Source organism: Rattus norvegicus, chromosome X, assembly GCF_021556685.1.
Source record: "Rattus norvegicus strain SHRSP/BbbUtx chromosome X, alternate assembly SHRSP_T2T, whole genome shotgun sequence".
In the NCBI taxonomy this organism is placed as follows: domain Eukaryota; kingdom Metazoa; phylum Chordata; class Mammalia; order Rodentia; family Muridae; genus Rattus; species Rattus norvegicus.
The window spans coordinates 81906731-81932924 of record NC_141554.1 but is presented as its reverse complement, the minus strand read 5'-3'; the positions used below and the strand labels follow the sequence as shown (position 1 = coordinate 81932924).

At 40.1% G+C, this 26194-nt stretch overlaps 1 long non-coding RNA gene across 31 annotated transcripts in view; it reads right to left on the bottom strand.

Moving 5' to 3' along the window:
• LOC134484057 (uncharacterized) overlaps positions 1-26194 on the bottom strand; it is a 166402-nt gene that overhangs the window by 111060 nt on the left and 29148 nt on the right. For 7 of the 31 annotated variants that reach the window (XR_015646619.1, XR_015646614.1, XR_015646609.1 and 4 more), the window contains one exon: positions 4248-4296. The exons of 4 other annotated variants lie outside the window; for them this stretch is intronic. This is a non-coding gene — a long non-coding RNA (uncharacterized LOC134484057). Of the gene's footprint in view, positions 1-4209; positions 4297-19951; positions 20032-24525; positions 24622-26194 lie in introns of those variants that run through there. 20 more of the 31 variants (XR_015646612.1, XR_015646603.1, XR_015646596.1 and 17 more) reach the window with 7 other exon arrangements.

Here is a 26194-nt window from a genome sequence, read left to right as displayed (position 1 = left end):
CTCTTAATCCCTGTGACTACGACATGTGTATTGTCAGGGTAAAATGTAAAGACAAATGGTTTATTTTGAATATTAGAAGAGAGATAATTGGGGTTGCCTTGTTTGTTTGCTTACTTGTTTGTTTTGAGACAGGGACTCACTATGTATCCCAGATGGAGCCTGGCCCACAACTCACTATATAGACCAGGCAGTCCTGTGGGGTCACAGACCTACCTCTACCTCCCTGGTGCTGATATAAAAGGTATGTGCCACCATGTGTAACATTATCTCAAATAGTGATGTAGTAGACCAGGCAAGGGTTCTTATTCTCCTTAGTAGACAAATGCCTAAAGACATTATTGACCCAAAGCTGGGTACAATTTTGTTTCACATCTGGTGGGAAAAGAACAGAGATACTATAAAATATTCTCATGTGCATGTGAGAGCTCCCAACCAACGTATACACAAACCACAGAGAATTATGTGGCCTGGTGTCAACAGTGATGAGAAGCTCTGGATTCATGTACAGTAGTTACTCAAAAAATAAATATGTTTATTTAAATGTACCAAATATTTGTGGTAATAAACGACTGACAAAAACAATGCTCTTGCCAGGTGGTGGTGCCTTTAATCCCAGCACTCAAGAGGCAGGGGGATCTCTGTGAGTTTAAGGCTATCCTGTCTACAAAGCAAGTTTCAAGACAGTCAAGGTTACACTGAGAAACACTGTCTAAAAAACAAACAAACAAACAAACAGTATTCCTTAGTTAAGTATTACAAATCAAAATATATTATGTCCTAGATAAATGTCCCATTTGGTTCAAAATGTGTCCACAACACGTAGGAACCATTCTAAGAACCTTTCCAGCATCTTAGCTTTTCTATTGGCTCATCTTGATTTCTTTCCATTTCTTGTTATTTAAATAGAAGCAAGTTATCATAAAGCTTTAGAGGCTGTTCTTTCAACTCTAAGATCTTACAGTCCCACTGACAAAGCTCACCTAACATTCACAATGCCCAAAGTGTATCCAGGAATCTCTATAATGTCACAATATCTATGAATGAACAATCCTATCTTGTTTACTCCTTAATGTCTTTGGTCTAGTACACCTGACAACAGAAGACCTGAATAAATATTTTAATATGTGAATTCTCATTAATGTATGTATAATAGTATATGGCTAAATAAAACTAATGACTGCTGTGCAGACATGACTCAGCACAAGTTGTTCTTGTAGAGCAATGGTTCTCAAATTCCCTAATGCTGTGATGCTTTAATAAAATCCTTCGTGTTGTGGGGACCCTCAACCATAAATTTATTTTTGTTGATTCTTCATAACTTTAATTTGCTACTGTTATGAATGATAATGGAAATATCTGTGTTTTAACCCACAAAGGGGCCATGACCCACAGGTTGAAAGCCATTGTTGTAGAGTACTCAACATTCTGTTCCTAAACACCACAAAGCTCACAACCATCTGTAACTTTAACTTGTGGGGGATCTGGCACCATCTTTGGTTTCCAGACGTAAATAAACTCCCATGTGAACACACACACACATCCACATAATTCAAATTAGTATGATTACAGTACTGAAAAGAGGTCAGGAAAGTTTCTTTAAATGGAAGATGTGAAATCAGATACAAAACTGAGTTGTTGGAGAGGATAAGGTTTGTTGTTTCAGTATAGGGACAACACAGACAATGATAAAGGATTAATAATGGTAGTGACATTAGGAAAAAAATTAAACATAAAAATATGTGACTCGTGTGGCTGAGAAATGACTGAGTGGTAAAGAACATATTTACTACTTGTCTTAGCGTTTGCTGTGAAGAGGCACCATGACTACAACAACTCTTATAAACGAAACCATTCAGAGATTCAGTTTAGTTTCCTCATGGCAGGAAGCATGGCAGCATGCAGGCAGACACTGTCCTGGAGAAGGAGCTGAGAATTCCATATCCAAACCCTTAGGCAGCAAAATGAGAGAGAGAGAGAGAGAGAGAGAGAGAGAGAGAGAGAGAGAGAGAGAAAGAGAAAGAGAGAGAGAGAGGAGACAGAGCTATGTTTATTTTGTTTGACATATGTTAACACCATGTAGCTTGAACTCAGCTTGAAATGTGTCTTACTCACTTTTTACTAACTCATAAATAGTACATTTGAGGTTGGAAGAATATTGAAAAAATTTGTGCTAAAGAAATATAGCAATAAAATGACTGTACTCACAGAACAGTGCCATATTCGGCCATCACCAGAGAAGCTTCTTGAAGCAGGTGGGAACTAACACAGAGACTCATGGCTGTACAGTTTGCAGATAGGGAAATCCTTTGGAGCACTCAATACTACAAGGGATATTTCCTTTAACCCCTGCCTCTTGGGGCTCAAGGAGCTATGTATAAGAGGAGATGGAAAGATTAGAAGAGCCAGAAGAGATGGATGACTGCAAGGAAACAGTCCTCCAGACACAGGACCAATGCACTTGGGAATTCATAGACTGTAGCAGCACATATAGGGTTGGTACACGTTCAAGCCACACAGGGTCCGAGCACTGAGGTGAGAGTGGAGATGAGCTTGGATCCCTAACAGAGAAGCTATCTGTAACTGGTACTCACTTGGAAAGGAAAAAGTAGGTTTCTCCACTGAAGTTTCACTGGGTATATTAACCTACTTCAGGGTAGGCTCCATGCCCAAGAGTTGGTAGACAACACAAAATGAACTCAATGGTATTTACATAGACATTTTGTCTCACATAGCTTTGTGCAGATTTTTTTGTCTTATTGTATTTTGCTTGTATATTTTCACTTCTGATTTTGTGCTTTTATATGTGAGTGATTTTGGTTTTAGTTTTGTTTTTTGTTTGTGTTTTTTATGTACAACCCTTTTTATTTTATAAGTGAATCTGGATTTTAAACCAATAGTTCCTAGAATAAAAACTGTACAACAAAAATAATAAATAAAATGGCAAAAAAACTACTAGATGTGACATGGGATTTATTTTAGGGAAGATACAAAGTACTTTAGTCAGATTTCCTTCCATGTTGTGAGATAAATAAAAGATTCCAGTGGATATATGTAAAAGTGGAAAAATTGTCTGGTAATCGAAGTCTATAGAAGACTGTAATAGACAACTCACTCAGCCTGAGTTTACAAAAGATAAGCAAACCTAACTGGGGGACTGGGGGGAGACAAGGGATCTGTTTGTGTTTTGCTTGCTTGTTCTTTTTTTTTAAGAGAGAAAGAGTGTGACCCTGAATGAGTAGGGAGAAAGGGAATATCTAGGAGAAGCTGAGAAAGGAAAAACCATGATCAGAATATGTTAACTTTTTTTATGTATATGAGTACACTGTAGCTGTCTTCAGACACACCAAAAGAGGGCATCAGATCTCATTACAGATGGTTGTGAGCCACCATGTGGTCGCTGGGAATTGAACTCAGGACCTCTGGAAGAGCAGTCTGTGCTCTTAACCACTGAGCCATCTCTCCAGCCCATATGTTAACTTCTAAAAGGACTATAAACTAAGACATTTGGACATATTGCTTCAACTTCGACTTAATCACTTTACCTTAACTCTGGCTAGCCTATCTGGAACTTTAGGATCTGAACTAAAGATAGTTTCCCCCAAATACCATGTTCTTTGTGACCTGTAGGCCTTTGTACCTATTGACCCCTTTTGTCTGGAACTGTCTTTTCAAGTTTGGCTACCCAGTCTTCACATAGTAATTCCTCATGTATCAAGACTTTAAGTCTATACTTACATTATACATTCTGTTGGAAGCACTCCCTGCCCTCCTCCAAAATGTAATAGTTTTCGTGCTCTTACAATACTATCTACATCAATAGTTTTCATGCTCTTAGAATACTATCTACATCGATAGTTTTCATGCTCTTAGAATACTATCTACGTCAATTGCAGCACTTACTACATTGGACAGTATTTTTTGGTGTAAACTTTTTTATTGCTTATTTCATTTATTTACATTTCATATATTATCACCCTCCTGGGCGTTTTCCCCTTTGCAACCCCCCTATTCTATCTCCCCTCCCCCCTGCTTCTACAAGGGTGCTTCCCCACCCCCCTACCACCGCCCTAGCATTCCCTAAGCTGGGTCATCTAGCCTTTAACCAAGGGCCTCCCCTCCCACTGCTGCTACATAAAGCCATTCTTTGCTACATATGCAGCTGGAGCCATGGGTCCCTCCATGGGTCCCTCTTTTTTCTTTTTAACTTACCAATGTTTTGTCCTGTACAACAGATGCACTTAGCTCACCTTTAATTTTCATTATCATTCTGCCTGGCATATAGTAAGTATTCAATATCTGTTGAAATAAAAATAAAAAGTGATTGAGTCTAGATAGATGAGTCAGGAGTTAAGAGTGCCTACTGCTCTTGCATAGGACCTGAGTGTGGTTCCCAGTACCCACATCTGGCAGGTCACAGCTTTCTCTAACTCCAGCTTTAGTGGCATCCAGTGTCTCTGACCTCTGGGAGATTGTGGACATGTGCACATACATGTATGCAGGCACACAAAGTTACACAAAACACAAATAGTATAAGTAAATCTAAACAAAAGATGACTCTAGAACTAATTGTAGAAACACTATTAGGATTACAAATATAAATTGGATTTTCCTTAGAGGAGAGCTAAAACCAAGAGATACCTAGAGATGAGAAATGAATAAAAACTATTAACTTGGAAATATTCATACTTTAGTAATGCAGGCTAAACAGTCTGAGCAAAAGATGGAGAAGAAAAACCATACAAAGAACATTTAGTGATTCTGAATAATGAACAAACAGTATTTTAAATGGAAACTTATGGTAAAGTGTCAAAAGGTTTTTTTTCCCTATGCAACAAAAACAGAAGGGATGTTGTTGAATTACATAGCTTGTTCTCCCCAGTAGTAGTGCTTGATCTCACAGAACTAAGGAGTGAATTATTCTGAAAAACAGACATATATGAATCAATATAGTTCAAATTAAGACATAGAAACTACACAATAATGTGAGGGTAAATAAAAGAAAAGGAATGTTTTGGGCTGGGGATACAACTCAATGGTACAGTGTTTACTAACACGTAAGCCTCTGCATGCAATGCCCAGCACAGAAGAAAATGTTTATGTATGAGAAAATGGGAATAAGAAAGGTTGGGCAAGAAGTAAGAAAACATTTCAAGAATGAAGAAATTGCAGAAAGGTACCCAAGGAAGACGATCCCCTTTAAAGTACAATATAGGATTGAGATTAAGATCATGCTGAACTGCACGGTGGTAATATCTTATCCTAGAATTGCCCCCTAAGGGTGGGTGCCAGGTGTCTGAGGATTGTTCAGAAGGAATGGGAGGGACCTCAATGGACTCTGCAGGGAAGGGGTGGGGGTGAGATCAAAGGAAGATGCAAGAGAGAAGCACTGCCTAAGGCTGCAAAACCTAGCTATCTAGGAGGCCACATGTGACTTCATTAAGACCACTGGAGAGCTACCCATATCTCAGAAGCTAAACTCTGAGGGATCCAGGTGGGTCTGAATCCAGGTGGACTTAAAAGCAATGTGTCTGGGGAGAAAGACAGCTGAGATACAGGTGCCGGTATATGAGAGCAAGAACGAGAGACTGCTCGGTGAAACACAGATCTAAAGATAAAGTTTACCATGTCTTCAAAGAACCAGACTCTCCACAAAACAACTTAAAAAGAAGAAAAAGACAGCATCTAGAAGAACCGAGAGCCAAAATGAATGGGGATGTGTTAGATGAATATTTGCATCTTAAAGAACATGAGAGACATAATGCTTGCATCTTTACTCAATAGGTATGGATAATTGAAATTGAAGAAATAATGATATAGAAGTAAAGAGATTATAGTCATGGAATTTTTTACATGTAGGGCAAGTCTATTCCATTGTATAGAATTTTTATAAAAGCCATAAACAATTGTGTGATTTCCCCCCTATAGTCATAGTCAATGAAAGAACCAAGATTAGACCAATTTTTTTTTCTGACTCACATTATTATTCTATCATGCTGAGAAAGAGCTGTTTGGAGAGGAGTAAAACTAGTGGTGAGTTCATCAGAATTTCAAAGGACAGCTGTACAAATGCACTTTGATGTTAGCTCAAGTGGAAAGTAGGTTTAATCAGGTAAGAAATGCACATCAGACATTCGCAGGGCAATTTTACTATGTAATACATTTTTTAAGAAGAATAGGTATTTGGGGAGCAAGTGAGTTCACTTCCGTTAGTGTTTAAAAGTACAAAACAAGGTGGGTTTGATGAATTTACACCTCTAATCCTCACGCCAGGGAAGCTGAGGCAGGAGCATTGCTGTAAGTTTAAGGCCTAACTGGGCTATGGTGCATTGGCGATCAGTTTGAAATGAGATACAGGGTAAGACCCTGTCTCGAACACAATTAAACTGAATGAGTAATGTGGACTTTGATGAATTTTAAAGTTAACTAAGGTACAATATTTATTAATCAGAGAGCTGAGAAACGGATGGATAAAGGCAAGTATTGAATGATTAACCATAATTCCTTAGAATACACTGTGAGATTATTTTTTCACGAATTAGTGTATACAGAATACTTAACTCCACAGGATACTGAATTCCATAATATTTTAAATTTTTAAATTCTACCTTAGTAGGATTAACCTGTGTTTTGTAAGATTTCAATTTATTGATATAAAACATACACAGAGATTGAATATATGCATGTGTATAGACCCTACCAATTTCCCTAAAACTCAACAAGAAAGAATCTCCTTTTAATTTTGGGGTTAAAAGCAGAATATAGTAAAATCAATTAAGTAGAATCAAAATTGACACTTCTTTAGATGTTAATATGATTTTTACCAGGACTGGTTTTGTTTCTAACTTTAGTTAACAAGGGGAGAGGACTCAGTAGATAAAATGTTTGCTCAAGCATGAAAACCTTTTGATCCTCAGTCCCATATTGAAATCCGGCTGTGGTGGTGCTCATAAGGGCGAGATGTGGGTAGTAACAGACAGATCCCAGGAACTCATTGTCCTGTTTATCCAGCCAATTTGTGAGCTGAAGATTCTATCAGGGAGACTATTTCAAAAAATAGAAAGTGGTAGCTCTGAGATTATATACATATATAATATTATATGGACTAAGTAGGTTATTTTTATACATTTGGGAACATGTATAATATATACTATATATATAATCTCTCATATATATATTTATATACATACATGTATATGTATGTATAAAGCAACAAAGAAAAAGAAAGCATGGATTTGAAAGAGAACAAGAGACATACATGGCAGGGTTTGAAGATAGGAAGGAGGCAAATGATTAAAATGATTTTAAAAACACATTGCGATTTCTAAAAATAAAGCATTTTAATCAAGAAAATAAAACCAATGAAGAGTAGCAGGAGAAGACATTTGATGTCATCCTCTGGTCTCCACATGTATTCATATACACTTGCACACACATATGTACACAGATGCCACACACACATACACACCTTTACTCATCGTTTTAAAATTTAATATTAATGAATAAATTCTTAAAGTATTACTACTAAGTTTTTTATTTTTTATTTTCTTTTATTAGATATTTTCTTTATTTACATTTCAAATGTTACCCCCTTTCATGGTTTCCCTTCTGGAAACCCCATCCCATACCCCTCCCTCTGCTTCTATGAGGGTGCTCCCCAATCCACTCACCCACTCCCTCCTGCTTCCCCTGCCCTGGCATTCCACTACACTGGGGCATCTGGCCTTCACAGGAACAAGGGCCTCTCTTCCCACTGATGCCCAACAAGACCGTCCTCTGCTACATATGCAGCTAGAGGCATAGGTCCATCCCTGTGTACTCTTAAGATGGTAGTTTAGTCCCTGGGAGTTCTAGGGAGTCTGATTGGTTGGTATTGTTGTTCTTATGGTGTTGCAAACCCCTTTAGCTCCTTCAATCCTTTCTCTAACTCTTCAATGGGACCCCATTCTCAGTCCAATAGTTGGCTGCAAGCACCTGCTTCTATTTGTCAGGCTCTACCAGAGTCTTTCAGGAGACAGCGATATCAGGCTCCTGTCAGCATGCACATCTTGGCATTTGCAGTAGTGTCTAGGGTTGGGTATATGGGATGGATTCACAGGTGGGGCAGTCTCTGGATGGCCTTTCCTTCAATCTCTGCAAATTGTCTTTGTATTTCCTCCTGTATTTTGTTCCCTTTTCTAACAAGGACCAAAGAATCCACACTTTGTGCTTCCTTCTTCTTGAGCTTCATGTGGTCTGTAATTGTGTCTTGAGTATTCTGAGCTTTGGGGCTAATATCTGCTTATCAGTGAGCACATACCATGCGTGTTCTTTTATGATTGGGTTACCTTACTCAGGATATTTTCCAGTTCCATCCATTTGCTCTGAATTTCATAAAGTCATTGTTTTTGATAGCTGCGTAGTATTCCATTGTGTAGATGTACAACATTTTCTGTATCCATTCCTCTGTTGAAGGGCATCTGGGTTCTTTCCAGCTTCTGGCTATTATAAATGAGGCTGCGATGAACATAGTGGAGAATGTGTCCTTGTTATAGGTTGGAGCATCTTTTGGGTATATGCTCAGGAGTGGTATAGCTGGGTCCTCCGGGAGTACTATGTCCAATTTTCAGAGGAACCACCAGACTGTTTTCCACAGTGGTTGTAATACCTTGTAATCCCACCAAAAATGAGGGAATATTCCTCTTTCTCCACATCCTCAGCAGCATGTGCTGTCACCTGAGTTTTTGATCTTAGCAATTCTGACTGGTGTGAAGTGGTATTTCAGGGTTATTTAGATTTGCATTTTCCTGTTGACTAAGGATGTTGAACATTTCTTTAGGTGCTTCCTAAATCCCCAGCTGAGAATTCTTTGTTTAGCTCTGTACTCCATTTTTAATAGGGTTATTTGATTTTCTGGTGTCTAACTTCTTGAGTTCTTTGTATATTTTGGATTTTAGCCCTCTATCAGATGTAGGATTATTAAAGATCTTTTCCCAATCTGTTGTTTGCTGTTTTGGCCTATTGACAGTGTCCTTGGCCTTACAGAAGTTTGCAATTTTTTGAGATCCCATTTGTCGATTCTTGATCTTAGAGCATAAGCCATTGGTGTTCTCTTCAAGAAATTTTCGCCTGTGCCCATGTGTTCGAGGCTCTTCCTCACTTTCTTTTCCATCTGTTTCACTGTATCTGGTTTTGTGTAGAGGTCCTTGATCCACTTGGACTTGAATTTTGTACAAGGCAATAAGAATAGATGGATTTGCCATTTGAACCAGAACCTGGTATCTTTCTTGAAAATTTTCATTTCCTCCAGATTTTCCAGTTTTGTTGAGCATAGGCTTTTGTAGTGCGATCTGATAATTTTTTGAATTTCCTCAGTTTCTTTTGTTATGTCTTTGATTACATTTCTAATTTTCTTAATTTGGATACCATCTCAGTGCCCTCTGGTTAGTCTGCCTAAAGGTTTATCTACCTTTTTGGAACCAGCTCCAGGATTTGTTGATTATTTGTATAGTCCTTGTTGTTTCTACTTGGTTAATTTCAGTCCTGAGCTGGATTATTTTTTACCCTGTATTCCTCCTGGGTGTATTTGCTTCTTTTAGTTCTAGACCTTTCAGGTGTGCTGTCAAGCTGCTGACATATGCTCTTTCCTGTTTCTCTTTGGAGGCCCTCAGAGCCATGAGTTTTCCTCTTAGCACAGCTTTCATTGTGTCCCATACATTTTGGTATGTTGTGCCTTCATTTTCATTAAATTATGAGAAATATTTAATTTCTTTCTTTATTTCTTCCTTGATCAAGTTATCATCGAGTTGTTCCCCTTCACTGTGTATGTGGGCTTTCTGTCATTTTTGTTGTTAATGAAAACAAGCCTTAGCCCATAGTGATCTGATAGGATGCATGGGATTATTTCAATCTTCTTATATCTGTTGAGGCCCATTTTCTGACCAATTATTTGGTCAATATTGGAGAAGGTACCATGAGGTACTGAGAAGAAATGTTCTATAAGTATCTGTTAAATCCATTTAGTTCATAATGTCTGTTAGTTTCATTCTGTCTTTGTTTCTGTTTCTGTTTCCATGATCTGTCCATTGATGAGAGTAGGATGCTGAAGTCTCCCACTATTATTATGAGAAGCTATGTGTGCTTTGAGCTTTGGTAAAGTTTCCTTTATGAATGTGGTTGCCCTTGAATTTGGAACATAGATGTTCAGAATTGAAAGTTCATCTTGGTGGATTTTTCCTTTGATGAGTATAAAGTATTCTTCCTTGTTTTTGCTGATAACTTTTGGTTGAAAGTTTATTTTATTAGACATTAGAATGGTTACTCCAGCTTGTTTCTTGGGACCATTTGCTTGGAAAACTTTTTCCAACCTTTTAGTGACTTGCCTTGGTCTCTGAATGCAGGAAAATGCTGGGTCCTGTTTACATATCCAGTCAGTTAGTGTACATCTTTTTATTGGAGAATTGACTCCACTGATGTTAAGAAATATTAAGGAAAAATGATTGTTGCTTTCTGTTATTTTTGTGGTTAATGGTGGAATTATGTTTGTGTGGCTATCTTCTTTTCACTTACTTGAAAGAAGATTATCTTCTGGATTTTTCTACGGTGTAATTCCCTCCTTGTGTTGGAGTTTTCCATCTATTATTCTTTTTTTTTTCCTATGATTTTTTTTCTTTTTTTTTTTTTCAGAGCTGGGGACCGAACCCAGGGCCTTGTGCTTCCTAGGCAAGCGCTCTACCACTGAGCTAAATCCCCAGCCCCTCCATCTATTATTCTTTGTAGGGCTGGAATTGTGTGAAGATATTATGTAAATTTGGTTTTGTCATGGAATATCTTGGTTTCTCCATCTGTGTTAATTGAGAGTTTTGCTGAAAATAGTAACCTGGGCTGGCATTTGTGTTCTCTTAGGGTCTGTATTATATTTGCCCAGGATCTTCTGGCTTTCATAGTCTCCGGTGAGAAGTCTAATATAATTCTGATAGGTCTGCCTTTATATTACTTGACCTTTTTCTCTTACTGCTTTTCATATTTTTTCTTTGTTTTGTGCATTTTTGTTTGATTATTATGTGATGGAGAGTGTTTCTTTTCTGGTCCAACCTATTTGGAGTCCTGTAGGCTTCTTGTATGTTTATGGGCATCTCTTTCTTTAGGTTAGGGAAGTTTTCTTCTATAATTTTGCTGAAGCTATTTACTGACCCTTTAAGTTGGGAGTCTTTGCTCTCTTCTATACCTATTATCCTTAAGTTTAGTCTTCTCAGTGTGTCCTGAATTTCCTTGATGTTTTGGGTTCAGAGCTCTTTGCATGTTGCATTTTCTTTGGCTGTTATATCAATGTTTTCTATGGTATCTTCTGTCCCTGAGATTCTCTTCTATCTCTTGTATTCTTTTTGTGATGCTTGCATCTATGCCTCCTGATCTCTTTACTAGGTTTTCTAGCTCCAGGATTTTCTCCCTTTGTGATTTCTTTATTGATTCTCTTTCCATTTTTAGATCCTGGATGGTTTTGTTCAATTCCTTTACCTATTTGGTTGTGTTTTCCTGTAATTCTTTTTTTTTTTTTTTTTGTTTTTAGGAAGTCTTTTTTTTTCTTTTTTTTTTTTTATTAACTTGAGTATTTCTTATATACATTTCGAGTGTTATTCCCTTTCCCGGTTTCCGGGCAAACATCCCCCTCCCCCCTCCCCTTCCTTATGGGTGTTCCCCTCCCAACCCTCCCCCCATTGCCGCCCTCCCCCCATAGACTAGTTCACTGGGGGTTCAGTCTTAGCAGGACCCAGGGCTTCCCCTTCCACTGGTGCTCTTACTAGGATATTCATTGCTACCTATGGGGTCAGAGTCCAGGGTCAGTCCATGTATAGTCTTTAGGTAGTGGCTTAGTCCCTGGAAGCTCTGATTGCTTGGCATTGTTGTACTTTTGGGGTCTCGAGCCCCTTCAAGCTCTTCCAGTTCTTTCTCTGATTCCTTCAATAGAGGACCTATTCTCAGTTCAGTGGTTTGCTGCTGGCATTCGCCTCTGTATTTGCTGTATTCTGGCTGTGTCTCTCAGGAGAGATCTACATCCGGCTCCTGTCGGTCTGCACTTCTTTGCTTCATCCATCTTGTCTAATTGGGTGGCTGTATATGTATGGGCCACATGTGGGGCAGGCTCTGAATGGGTGTTCCTTCAGTCTCTGTTTTAATCTTTGCCTCTCCCTTCCCTGCCAAGGGTATTCTTTTTCCTCATTTAAAGAAGGAGTGAAGCATTCACATTTTGATCATCCGTCTTGAGTTTCGTTTGTTCTAGGGATCTAGGGTAATTCAAGCATTTGGGCTAATAGCCACTTATCAATGAGTGCATACCATGTATGTCTTTCTGTGATTGGGTTAGCTCACTCAGGATGATATTTTCCAGTTCCAACCATTTGCCTACGAATTTCATAAACTCGTTGTTTTTGATAGCTGAGTAATATTCCATTGTGTAGATGTACCACATTTTCTGTATCCATTCCTCTGTTGAAGGGCATCTGGGTTCTTTCCAGTTTCTGGCTATTATAAATAAGGCTGCGATGAACATAGTGGAGCACGTGTCTCTTTTATATGTTGAGGCATCTTTTGGGTATATGCCCAAGAGAGGTATGGCTGGATCCTCAGGCAGTTCAATGTCCAATTTTCTGAGGAACCTCCAGACTGATTTCCAGAATGGTTTTACCAGTCTGCAATCCCACCAACAATGGAGGAGTGTTCCTCTTTCTCCACATCCTCGCCAGCATCTGCTGTCACCTGAGTTTTTGATCTTAGCCATTCTCACTGGTGTGAGGTGAAATCTCAGGGTTGTTTTGATTTGCATTTCCCTTATGACTAAAGATGTTGAACATTTCTTTAGGTGTTTCTCAGCCATTCGGCATTCCTCAGCTGTGAATTCTTTGTTTAGCTCTGAACCCCATTTTCTAATAGGGTTATTTGTCTCCCTGTGGTCTAACTTCTTGAGTTCTTTATATATTTTGGATATAAGCCCTCTATCTGTTGTAGGATTGGTAAAGATCTTTTCCCAATCTGTTGGTTGCCGTTTTGTCCTAACCACAGTGTCCTTTGCCTTACAGAAGCTTTGCAGTTTTATGAGATCCCATTTGTCGATTCTTGATCTTAGAGCATAAGCCATTGGTGTTTTGTTCAGGAAATTTTTTCCAGTGCCCATGTGTTCCAGATGCTTCCCTAGTTTTTCTTCTATTAGTTTGAGTGTGTCTGGTTTGATGTGGAGGTCCTTGATCCACTTGGACTTAAGCTTTGTACAGGGTGATAAGCATGGATCGATCTGCATTCTTCTACATGTTGCCCTCCAGTTGAACCAGCACCATTTGCTGAAAATGCTATCTTTTTTCCATTGGATGGTTTTGGCTCCTTTGTCAAAAATCAAGTGACCATAGGTGTGTGGGTTCATTTCTGGGTCTTCAATTCTATTCCATTGGTCTATCTGTCTGTCTCTGTACCAATACCATGCAGTTTTTATCACTATTGCTCTGTAATACTGCTTGAGTTCAGGGATAGTGATTCCCCCTGAAGTCCTCTTATTGTTGAGGATAGCTTTAGATATCCTGGGTTTTTTGTTATTCCAGATGAATTTGCAAATTGTTCTGTCTAACTCTTTGAAGAATTGGATTGGTATTTTGATGGGGATTGCATTGAATCTGTAGATTGCTTTTGGTAAAATGGCCATTTTTACTATATTAATCCTGCCAATCCATGAGCATGGGAGATCTTTCCATCTTCTGAGGTCTTCTTCAATTTCTTTCCTCAGTGTCTTGAAGTTCTTATTGTACAGATCTTTTACTTGCTTGGTTAAAGTCACACCGAGGTACTTTACAGTATTTGGGTCTATTATGAAGGGTGTCGTTTCCCTAATTTCTTTCTCGGCTTGTTTCTCTTTTGTATAGAGGAAGGCAACTGATTTATTTGAGTTAATTTTATACCCAGCCACTTTGCTGAAGTTGTTTATCAGCTTTAGTAGTTCTCTGGTGGAACTTTTGGGATCACTTAAATATACTATCATGTCATCTGCAAATAGTGATATTTTGACCTCTTCTTTTCCGATCTGTATCCCCTTGATCTCCTTTTGTTGTCTGATTGCTCTGGCTAGAACTTCAAGAACTATACTGAATAAGTAGGGAGAGAGTGGGCAGCCTTGTCTAGTCCCTGATTTTAGTGGGATTGCTTCAAGTTTCTCTCCATTTAGTTTAATGTTAGCAACTGGTTTGCTGTATATGGCTTTTACTATGTTTAGGTATGGGCCTTGAATTCCTATTCTTTCCAGGACTTTTATCATGAAGGGGTGTTGAATTTTGTCAAATGCTTTCTCAGCATCTAATGAAATGATCATGTGGTTCTGTTCTTTTAGTTTGTTTATATAATGGATCACGTTGATGGTTTTCCGTATATTAAACCATCCCTGCATGCCTGGGATGAAGCCTACTTGATCATGGTGGATGATTGTTTTGATGTGCTCTTGAATTCGGTTTGCCAGAATTTTATTGAGTATTTTTGCGTCGATATTCATAAGGGAAATTGGTCTGAAGTTCTCTTTCTTTGTTGTGTCTTTGTGTGGTTTAGGTATAAGAGTAATTGTGGCTTCGTAGAAGGAATTTGGTAGGGCTCCATCTGTTTCAATTTTGTGGAATAGTTTGGATAATATTGGTATGAGGTCTTCTATGAAGGTTTGATAGAATTCTGCACTAAACCCGTCTGGACCTGGGCTCTTTTTGGTTGGGAGACCTTTAATGACTGCTTCTATTTCCTTAGGAGCTATGGGGTTGTTTAACTGGTTTATCTGTTCCTGATTTAACTTCGATACCTGGTATCTGTCTAGGAAATTGTCCATTTCCTGAAGATTTTCAAATTTTGTTGAATATAGGTTTTTATAGTAAGATCTGATGATTTTTTGAATTTCCTCTGAATCTGTAGTTATGTCTCCCTTTTCATTTCTGATTTTGTTAATTTGGACGCACTCTCTGTGTCCTCTCGTTAGTCTGGCTAAGGGTTTATCTATCTTGTTGATTTTCTCAAAGAACCAACTTTTGGTTCTGTTGATTCTTTCTATGGTCCTTTTTGTTTCTACTTGGTTGATTTCAGCTCTGAGTTTGATTATTTCCTGCCTTCTACTCCTCCTGGGTGTATTTGCTTCTTTTTGTTCTAGAGCTTTTAGGTGTGCTGTCAAGCTGCTGACATATGCTCTTTCCTGTTTCTTTCTGCAGGCACTCAGCGCTATGAGTTTTCCTCTTAGCACAGCTTTCATTGTGTCCCATAAGTTTGAGTATGTTGTATCTTCATTTTCATTAAATTCTAAAAAGTTTTTAATTTCTTTCTTTATTTCTTCCTTGACCAGGTTATCATTGAGTAGAGCATTGTTCAATTTCCACGTATATGTGGGCATTCTTCCCTTATTGTTATTGAAGACCAGTTTTAGGCCGTGGTGGTCCGATAGCACGCATGGGATTATTTCTATCTTTCTGTACCTGTTGAGGCCCGTTTTTTGACCAATTATATGGTCAATTTTGGAGAAAGTACCATGAGGAGCTGAGAAGAAGGTATATCCTTTTGCTTTAGGATAGAATGTTCTATAAATATCCGTTAAGTCCATTTGGCTCATGACTTCTCTTAGTCTGTCTACATCACTGTTTAATTTCTGTTTCCATGATCTGTCCATTGATGAGAGTGGGGTGTTGAAATCTCCCACTATTATTGTGTGAGGTGCAATGTGTGTTTTGAGCTTTAGTAAGGTTTCTTTTACGTATGTAGGTGCCCTTGTATTTGGGGCATAGATATTTAGGATTGAGTGTTCATCTTGGTGGATTTTTCCTTTGATGAATATGAAGTGTCCTTCCTTATCTTTTTTGATGACTTTTAGTTGGAAATTGATTTTATTTGATATTAGAATGGCTACTCCAGCTTGCTTCTTCTGACCATTTGCTTGGAAAGTTGTTTTCCAGCCTTTCACTCTGAGGTAGTGTCTGTCTTTGTCTCTGAGGTGTGTTTCCTGTAGGCAGCAGAATGCAGGGTCCTCGTTGCGTATCCAGTTTGTTAATCTATGTCTTTTTATTGGGGAGTTGAGGCCATTGATATTGAGAGATATTAAGGAATAGTGATTATTGTTTCCCTTTATATTCATATTTGGATGTGAGGTTATGTTTGTGTGCTTTCATTCTCTTTGTTTTGTTGCCAAGACGATTAGTTTCTTGCTTCTTCTAGGGTATAGCTTGCCTCCTTATGTTGGGCTTTACCATTTATTATCCTTTGTAGTGCTGGATTTGTAGAAAGATATTGTGTAAATTTGGTTTTGTCATGGAATATCTTGGTTTCTCCATCAATGTTAATTGAGAGTTTTGCTGGATACAGTAACCTGGGCTGGCATTTGTGTTCTCTTAGGGTCTGTATGACATCAGTCCAGGATCTTCTGGCCTTCATAGTTTCTGGCGAGAAGTCTGGTGTGATTCTGATAGGTCTCCCTTTATATGTTACTTGACCTTTTTCCCTTACTGCTTTTAATATTCTTTCTTTATTTTGTGCGTTTGGTGTTTTGACAATTATGTGACGGGAGGTGTTTCTTTTCTGGTCCAATCTATTTGGAGTTCTGTAGGCTTCTTGTATGCCTATGGGTATCTCTTTTTTTAGGTTAGGGAAGTTTTCTTCTATGATTTTGTTGAAGATATTTACTGGTCCTTTGAGCTGGGAGTCTTCACTCTCTTCTATACCTATTATCCTTAGGTTTGATCTTCTCATTGAGTCCTGGATTTCCTGTATGTTTTGGACCAGTAGCTTTTTCCGCTTTACATTATCTTTGACAGTCGAGTCAATGATTTCTATGGAATCTTCTGCTCCTGAGATTCTCTCTTCCATCTCTTGTATTCTGTTGGTGAAGCTTGTATCTACAGCTCCTTGTCTCTGCTTTTGGTTTTCTATATCCAGGGTTGTTTCCATGTGTTCTTTCTTGATTGCTTCTATTTCCATTTTTAATTCCTTCAACTGTTTGATTGTGTTTTCCTGGAATTCTTTCAGGGATTTTTGTGTCTCCTCTCTATGGGCTTCTACTTGTTTATTTATGTTTTCCTGGAATTCTTTCAGGGATTTTTGCGATTCCTCTCTGTAGGCTTCTACTTGTTCTCTAAGGGAGTTCTTCATGTCTTTCTTGAAGTCCTCCAGCATCATGATCAAATATGATTTTGAAACTAGATCTTGCTTTTCTGGTGTGTTTGGATATTCCGTGTTTGCTTTGGTGGGAGAATTGGGCTCCGATGATGCCATGTAGTCTTGGTTTCTGTTGCTTGTGTTCCTGCGCTTGCCTCTCGCCATCAGATTATCTCTAGTGTTACTTTGTTCTGCTATTTCTGACAGTGGCTAGACTGTCCTATAAGCCTGTGTGTCAGGAGTGCTGTAGACCTGTTTTCCTCTCTTTCAGTCAGTTATGGGGACAGAGTGTTCTGCTTTCGGGCGTGTAGTTTTTCCTCTCTACAGGTCTTCAGCTGTTCCTGTGGGCCTGTGTCTTGTGTTCACCGGGCAGCTTTCTTGCAGCAGAAAATTTGGTCTTACCTGTGGTCCTGAGGCTCAAGTTCGCTCATGGGGTGCTGCCCACGGGCTCTCTGCAGCGGCAGCAATCAGGAAGACCTGTGCCGCCCCTTCCGGAGCTTCAGTGCACCAGGGTTCCAGATGGTCCTTGGCTTTTTCCTCTGGCGTCCGAGCTGTGTGTGCAGGGAGCAGTCTCTTCTGGTTTCCCAGGCTTGTCTGCCTCTCTGAAGGTTTAGCTCTCCCTCCCACGGGATTTGGGTGCAGAGAACTGTTTATCCGGTCTGTTTCTTTCAGGTTCCGGCGGTGTCTCAGGCGCAGGGGTCCTGCTGCTCCTGGGCCCTCCCCCACGGGAGCCCAGAGGCCTTATACAGTTTCCTCTTGGGCCAGGGATGTGGGCAGGGGTGAGCAGTGTTGGTGGTCTCTTCCGCTCTGCAGCCTCAGGAGTGCCCACCTGACCAGGTGGTTGGGTCTCTCTCTCACCGGGTCTGGGAGCAGAGAGCTGCTGCGGGCCGGAATCCGCGGGTGTGGGACTTCTGGTAAACACAGAACGTGCCCGGTCCTAGAGAAATTCTGCTTCCGTGTGTCCCAAGCTCACCAGGCAGCTTTCTTGCAGCAGAAATTTTGGTCTTACCTGTGGTCCCGAGGCTCAGGTTCGCTCGTGGGGTGCTGCCCAGGGGCTCTCTGCAGCGGCAGCAACCAGGAAGACCTGTGCCGCCCCTTCTGGGAGCTTCAGTGCACCAGGGTTCCAGATGGTCTTTGGCTTTTTCCTCTGGCGTCCGAGATGTGTGTGCAGGGAGCAGTCTCTTCTGGTTTCCCAGGCTTGTCTGCCTCTCTGAAGGTTTAGCTCTCCCTCCCACGGGATTTGGGTGCAGAGAACTGTTTATCCGGTCTGTTTCTTTCAGGTTCCGGCGGTGTCTCAGGCGCAGGGGTCCTGCTGCTCCTGGGCCCTCCCCCACGGGAGCCCAGAGGCCTTATACAGTTTCCTCTTGGGCCAGGGATGTGGGCAGGGGTGAGCAGTGTTGGTGGTCTCTTCCGCTCTGCAGCCTCAGGAGTGCCCACCTGACCAGGTGGTTGGGTCTCTCTCTCACCGGGTCTGGGAGCAGAGAGCTGCTGCCTTTCCTGTAATTCTTTAATGGATTTTTTGTTTCCTCTTTAAGGGCTTCTACCTGTTTACCTGTGTTTTCCTATTTTTCTTTAAGGGAGTTATTTTTGTCCTTCCTAAAATCCTCTATCATTATTATTAGGTGTGATTTTAAATCTGAATCTTGCTTTTCTGTTGTGATGGGGTATCCAAGACTTTCTGTAATGGGAGAACTAAGTTCTATTGATGACAAGTAGCCTTGGTTTCTATTGCTTGTGTTCCTGTGCTTGCCTCTTGCCATCTGGTTATCTCTAGTGTTATCTGCCCTTGCTGTCTCTTACTGGAGCCTATCCCTCCTGTGATCGTGGTTGTGTCAGAACCTTTTAGAGTCCAGCTGTCTCTGGGATCCTGTGATTCTAGGATCCTGTGATCCTGGGTGTTTAAGAGCTCCTGGGAGTCAAGTTGCCTCTGGGATCATGAAATCCTGGTGTGACCAAGCTCCTGAAATTCTGTTGTGTCAGAGTTCCTGGGAGTCAAGCTTTCTCAGGGTGTTACAGGAGTTGATGGGGAGCCAGAGCCCTGGGTTTGCTCCAGGCACAGGTGCAAGCTGGAAGGAACCAGTGTCTCTGGCTGGGCCCGGGTTTGTGTTTCCCTGGTTCTTGTCAGGGTCCTAGTAACACTGGGTGTTGGGAAAGTTATTGTGACCTCAACTGTGAGCTTGAGTATGTCAGAGTTCTAGTGCTCCTGTTTGTGTCTCATCTCCTAGAAGTCGAGCTTCCTCTGTGATCCTGTGATCCTCTGACTGTGGGAGTTTCAGAGCACCTGGAAGTCAGGCTCCCTTTGGGTGTTGTAAGATTGGATGAAGATCCAGCATCCCACATCTGCTCCAGGTCCAGGTTCAGACCAGAAAGGACGAGCAAGGGTTCCTGTGTCCTTGGATCCTGGGGGACCCAGTTACTCTGGGTGTTGGGGTAGATGTTGCGGCCTCTCCTCTGATCATGGGTGTTTCAGAGTTCCTAGGAGTCAGGCTCTCTCTGTGTTGTATGAGTGGGTGCAGAGCCAGCTCCAAAGCTCTGCTCTGGGTGCAGATTCAAACTGGAAGGAGACTATTAAGTTTTTAAACAATACTATATAATTTGTACCCAAGAAAAGGGGAAAAATTCCTAGCACTCAGCAAATGGGGACAGGAGCACCAGAAGTCAAAATTAATCTTTGCCTAATAGCTCTGGTCCAAACTGGCATATATGTGACCCTGCCTTAAAAATATTCTTATTCAATAGTATCTTAAAGTGATGTAGAAAAAGTTTGGCACAAAATGGAATTGACTCAAAACAAAATATTGCTTTGTACTAAGTAATATATTACCTGGTCATGGTGGTACACATTTATAATCTCATCACTGCGTATCTGGAAGCAAGAAGATGAAGTTCAAAGGCCGTTTCAGCTACAGAGTAAGTTAGAAAACAATTTGAGTTATATGAGACCTTGTTTCAAAAATATATGTGTCAATTGGAAACAATGTTTATAATATTCATACAGTGTGCTCTAGAATAATTTTAATGTGGCTTAAGTATATATATGTGGGCTTGGTGGTATACACCTATAGTTCCAGAACTACAAAGGAAGAGGCAGGGTGGCTGTGAGTGGGTTGAGGCTGACTCAAGCTACAGTAAGACATTGTCTCACAAAACAAAAACAAAACACACACTACAGAGTTGGTAAGAGAATAGAACAAGCAGATGAAACTTTTAAAATGTCAAATGGCACCAAGGCTTAGTATGTAACTGAGTTGTGCACACACACACACATAGCATGCATGAGGCTGCAGGTTTGATACTCAGCAGCAAAAACACACAGAAACACAAAATTATTTCCAACAGGTTATTTTGATAGATAATACTCATGAAACGCAAAGGCTTCATACTCATCATGTAGCTAATGATGACTCTGAACTTTGGTTGTCTTAACTCTAACACGCACCTGTCACCATGTCCAACTAAATATTTGATTTCTTTAAAAAAGCTACTCACTTCTTTCTCTTTCTGTAGCATGATAATTTTTAAACATTCATTTTTTATTATGTGAATGTGTCACATACACACATGTCTATGCCATGGCCAGCACACATCTTATAGGTGTCAGTCCTCTCCTTCTACCATATGGGTCCCAGGGATCACACTTGGGTCTCTGGGCTTGGTAGTAAGTGCTCTTAACCCACTGAGCAAACTTGCCCAGCACAAAAGCCACTTCTGATTTTAAAATGTTCTTAACTATTAGGAATACATGCATTTTAAATCACAACAAAGATGAATCTTTTAAAAATATTTATTCATTTTTGTTTAGTATGTGTATTTGGCCTACATGTATATATTTATGTCCTTAGTGTTTAGAACCGATAGAGGTCAGATATGGATATTGTATAAATTTATAGTGATTTAACCTCCATTCCACCCTAATATCTAATTACTACATTACTTCACTGGTTAGAAATGTCAAACTATGCTTAGTAAGAATGTATATAACAATTGTGATGTTTCTTAACTTTAAATTTTTCATTGTTTTAAAATGAGTATGATGGCACATGACCATTAATCCTAATACTTGGGAGGTGGAGTCCAAGGGTGCTAGGAGTGTAAGGTCATTTGTGGATGTATGATTAGTTTGAAGCTGACGTGCGCTGCATGAGACCCTGCCTCAAGTTCTTACCTATTTTAGCCAGTAGTTCAGAACACTGTTTGCTCTTTAAGAGGACCCAGTTTCATTCCCAGCATCTACATAGAGGCTTGCAACCATCTAATTGAAAACCTTTCATTAACCAACAGATATTTTTCCAACCCTAAGTATGTGGTGCCTGTCCCTTTGCTGTCATTTTTCTGTAACAATCAAATCACTTCATTATTCTAGAACTGTCTTCCAGCCCTTTCAGAAAAATGTAACTTTTTTTTGGCTCAGTTGAGTTGAGAGGCAAAGAAGGTAAGTAACTAGTTAAAGTTTATCATGTATATAGCATTTTGAAAATCTAATTAAACCAATAAAATAACAAATAGCATCGAATTAAACAAGTAAAAAGTGTAGGGAAGGGAAAACATCTCTTTTCAATAAGAAAGAGAGCCATAGTAGTAGATACCTTTAATTTCAGCACTTGGGAGGGAGAGGGAAGGGTATCAGATGTTTAGCCTTCGCACCAGCTATATAGTGAGTTTAAACAAGTCTAAGCCTGGGCTCAAACAGAGTGTGTGGATAAGCGAGATTAAGACAGAGATGGACAGAAAGAGAAAGTGAAATAGTGGACCACGTAGAAAATGGGATGATAATATTTGCTAGTTTTGTGACACTGATCAAATATCTAGTTGATTAGAGTTTTGATTTCCCTATTTCTAAAGTAGGAATAATAAATGTGTATGACACAGGGCTCTTGTGACTACCATCAATAATCCATGTGGATATGTAGCTTAGGCCCTAGCAACTAGTCAGTACTTTTGATCTGTACTCTATAAAGACAATGAAATTATGAAATAAATTATAATCAACAATAGATGTATAGAATTTTGACAAAGAAAATTAAGAACTCTCCCTGTGGGGCTGGGTATGTAGTTCAATTTCTAGAGTGCTTGTCAAACACACACAAGGATCTAAGTTTGATTCGCAGTACTTCATAAATTGGGCACAGTGGTACTTGATTATAATATCAGCACTCGGGAGGCTGTAACAGGTGAATCTCTTTGGGCTCAAGGCAAACCTGGGCCATATACTGAATTCTAGGCTAGCCAGGCTACAAAGTAAAATCCTGTCTCAAAAAAAAAAATCAAAAGAGAGAAGGGGGAAGGGAAAGAAGAAAAATGTTTCTGAACTTTCTTTAATAAAAAGAAGTTGCCATGATGAAGTGTCCGAGTTAAACAGCTCAACACTTGTATTTGTTTCAAAGTTTAAATAGGTGTAAGTCCACAATCAGCGGACTCCACTGCCTTTAGCTCTTTGACAAGGTGGAAACATTCCAGTAGAAGGGTAATATGAATTTAGCTGCACATGTTACCCAGTCTTGAAACAGGAGCCAGGGTTGGAGAGATAGCTCAGCGGCTAAGAGCACTGACTGCTCTTTCAGAGGTCCTGAGTTCATTACCACATGGTGGCTCACAACCATCTGTAACGGGATCTGATGCCCTCTTCTGATGTTTGAAGATAGCTACAGTGTGCTTACATATAATAAATAAATATTTTTAAAAAGGAAAAAAACAGGAGCCAAAAGGGTCCAGTACAAAGATGCCTTTGAAAGTTATACCCCAGTGACCTACTTCCTCCAATGAGGTCTCATCACCTACTAGCATTTTACCTATGAATTCACACGAATGGTGAAATCAGTGCCCTTTTGACCTAATCATGTCCTAATAACTAAATGCTGGAGAACCAAGCCTTTAGAAGACTTCTATAAGTCATAATAAGATGACAGCCGATGAAAAGCAGAAACACTGGTGTGTGAGTGTGAAATTGAGTTTCTCAGATGATAAAATGTGATATAATCTAAACAATGACATCAACATGGGATTGGGAACAGATGTTGTTGCTTTTATAACTTCATTTTTTAGAATTATTTATTTATTTTATGTATGTGAGTATACTGTCACTCTCTTCAGACACACCAGAAGAGGGCACCAGGTCCTATTACAGATGGCCGTGAACCACGATGTGGTTGCTGGGAATTGAACTCAGGATCTCTGGAAGAGCAGTCAATGCTCTGAACAGCTGAGCAAACTCTCCAGCCTGTGTTGCTTGGTTTTAATTGTCAATTTCACACAATCTAGAATCACCTAAGAAAGCAGGAAGACTCAATGAGGAATTGCCTAGGTTATGCTGGCCTCGGAGCATGTCTGTAGAGCTCTGTCTTCATTATGTTAATTGATGTGAGAAGACTCCATTTAAACGTAGGCAGAGTAGGCAGCTCTATTCCCTAGGGTTGAGATCTGGACTATAGACAGACAGACAGACAGACAGATAGAATAAAAGAATGAGAAAGTGAGTTGAGCACAGTTATGCATAACTGTGGATATGACTAGCTGCTTCACATTCCAGATACCTTAAGGGGACTCTAATGACAAAGCATAACCTGGAGTTGTGAGCTACAAAAACCCTTTCTACTCTTTGTTGCATTTGACAAGGCATTTTATCATAGCAACCAGAAAGAAAGCTAGGACACAGATCAATAGAAAAGAATACACAAAAAGAAATAGATCTTAGTATAACACATTATTGAATGACACCAACTGCATAATGTAGAAACTGGGCAAAAGCAAACATTTAATAAATATTGCCAGAGAAAAGTGGTTAGCTATTTTTCAAGCAATCATACACAAATTAAACTGGAAAGTAAGTAGTCATACACAAAAATATTAAATTATTGTTTTGTTTTTTTGTTTATAAAGCATATCTTAATTACATACAAAAATGGTTTTCATTATGACATTTTTGTAAAAAAAAAAACCTTTGTAATTAATTAGTTTAATATTATTGTGTGTGTATGATTTGAGCCTGTAGGTACATGCTATGGCATGCGTGTGGATTTCAGAGGAAGTTTGTGGAGTAAGTTCTCTTCGTTCAACCTTTTACATGGCTTCTAGGGATCACACTTAGCAGTTAGCATCTTTGACTCCAGTTCCTTTACTTTTCCTTTTTAATTTAATTTGGGGTTGTGAGACTGGTCAGTAGATAAAGATACTTTTAGCCAAGCCCGATGACCTTAATTTGATCCCCAGAACCTAAGGAAAGAGGAGCAAACCTACTCCAAGTTGTCTTCTGACCTCCACATAGGCACATGAGGTACATGGTCACTGACGTGGTCACAAACAGAGAGTGAGAGGGGAGGGAGGGAGGGAGGGAGGGAGGGGGAAACAGAAACAAAGAGACAGAGTGAATGAATGAATGAATGAATAAATAAATAAAAATACCTTTCAAAATCAGATTTTAGGGCTGATGAGATATAGCTCAGTTGGTAAAGGCACTTGCTGCCAAGCCTGACAATGTGTTTGATTCCCAGAACTCACCTGAGAAAAAGGGAGGGCTGACTCAGAAAAGTTGTCCTCTGACCTGCATATGCACAGTGTTACCACCTACATGCAACCACACACTCACAAAATAAATAAATGTATTTTACGTTTTATGTGCCCCTGTCTGTATGAGAGTACATGCAGGTTGGGGTCAGCTAGTAAGCGTGTGCATACAGGCAGAGGGCAGAAGTGGGTATTAGATCTATCAGACTAGAACCTATAGGCTTTTGATACATGGCTGCTGAGATCTGCTTCTCATGATTGTGTACTTCCAAGTAATCTTTCAGCCCCAATTATGACACTTTCATAGATGCTTTTATTGTCATAGGATCCTATCCAAACCCTGTTACCCACTCTTGTCACTTTTCTATTATGGCTTGTGGTGGTTTACATAAGAATAGGTCACAAAGGAGCTCTCTGCTCCCAAACCCCGTGGGAGAGAGACCTCACCGCCTGATCAAGTGGGCACTCCTGAGGCTGCAGAGCGGAGGAGACCACCAACACTGCCCACCCCTGCCCACATCCCTGGCCCAAGAGGCAACTGTATAAGGCCTCTGGGTTCCCATAGGGGAGGGCCCGGGAGCAGCAGGACCCCTGCGTCTGAGACACTGCCGGAACCTGAAGGAAACAGACCGGATAAACAGTTCTCTGCACCGAAATCCCGTGGGAGGGAGAGCTGAACCTTCAGACAGGCGGACACGCCTGGGAAACCAGAAGAGACTGCACTCTGTGCACATCCAGGCGCCAGAGGAAAACACCAAACCTCATCTGAAACCCTGGTGCACGGAGGCTCCCGGAAGGAGCGGCACAGATTTTCCCGGTTGCTGCCACAGCGGAGAGGACTTAGGCAGTACCCCACGAGCAAACTTGAGCCTTGGAACCACAGGTAGGACCAACTTTTCCCCTGCAAGAAACCTGCCTGGTGAACTCAAGACACAGGCCCACAGGAACAGCTGAAGACCTGTAGAGAGGAAAAACTACACGCCCGAAAGCAGAACACTCTGTCCCCATAACTGGCTGAAAGAAAACAGGAAAACAGGTCTACAGCACTCCTGACACACAGGTTATAGGACAGTCTAGCCACTGTCAGAAATAGCAGAACAAAGTAACACTAGAGATAATCTGATGGCGAGAGGCAAGCGCAGGAACACAAGCAACAGAAACCAAGACTACATGGCATCATCGGAGCCCAGTTCTCCCACCAAAGCAAACACGGAATATCCAAACACACCAGAAAAGCAAGACCTAGTTTCAAAATCATATTTGATCATGATGCTGGAGGACTTCAAGAAAGACATAAAGAACTCCCTTAGAGAACAAGTAGAAGCCTACAGAGAGGAATCGCAAAAATCCCTGAAAGAATTCCAGGAAAACACAATCAAACAGTTGAAGGAATTAAAAATGGAAATAGAAGCAATCAAGAAAGAACACATGGAAACAACCCTGGACATAGAAAATCAAAAGAAAAGACAAGGAGCTGTAGATACAAGCTTCACCAACAGAATTCAAGAGATGGAAGAGAGAATCTCAGGAGCAGAAGATTCCATAGAAATCATTGACTCAACTGTCA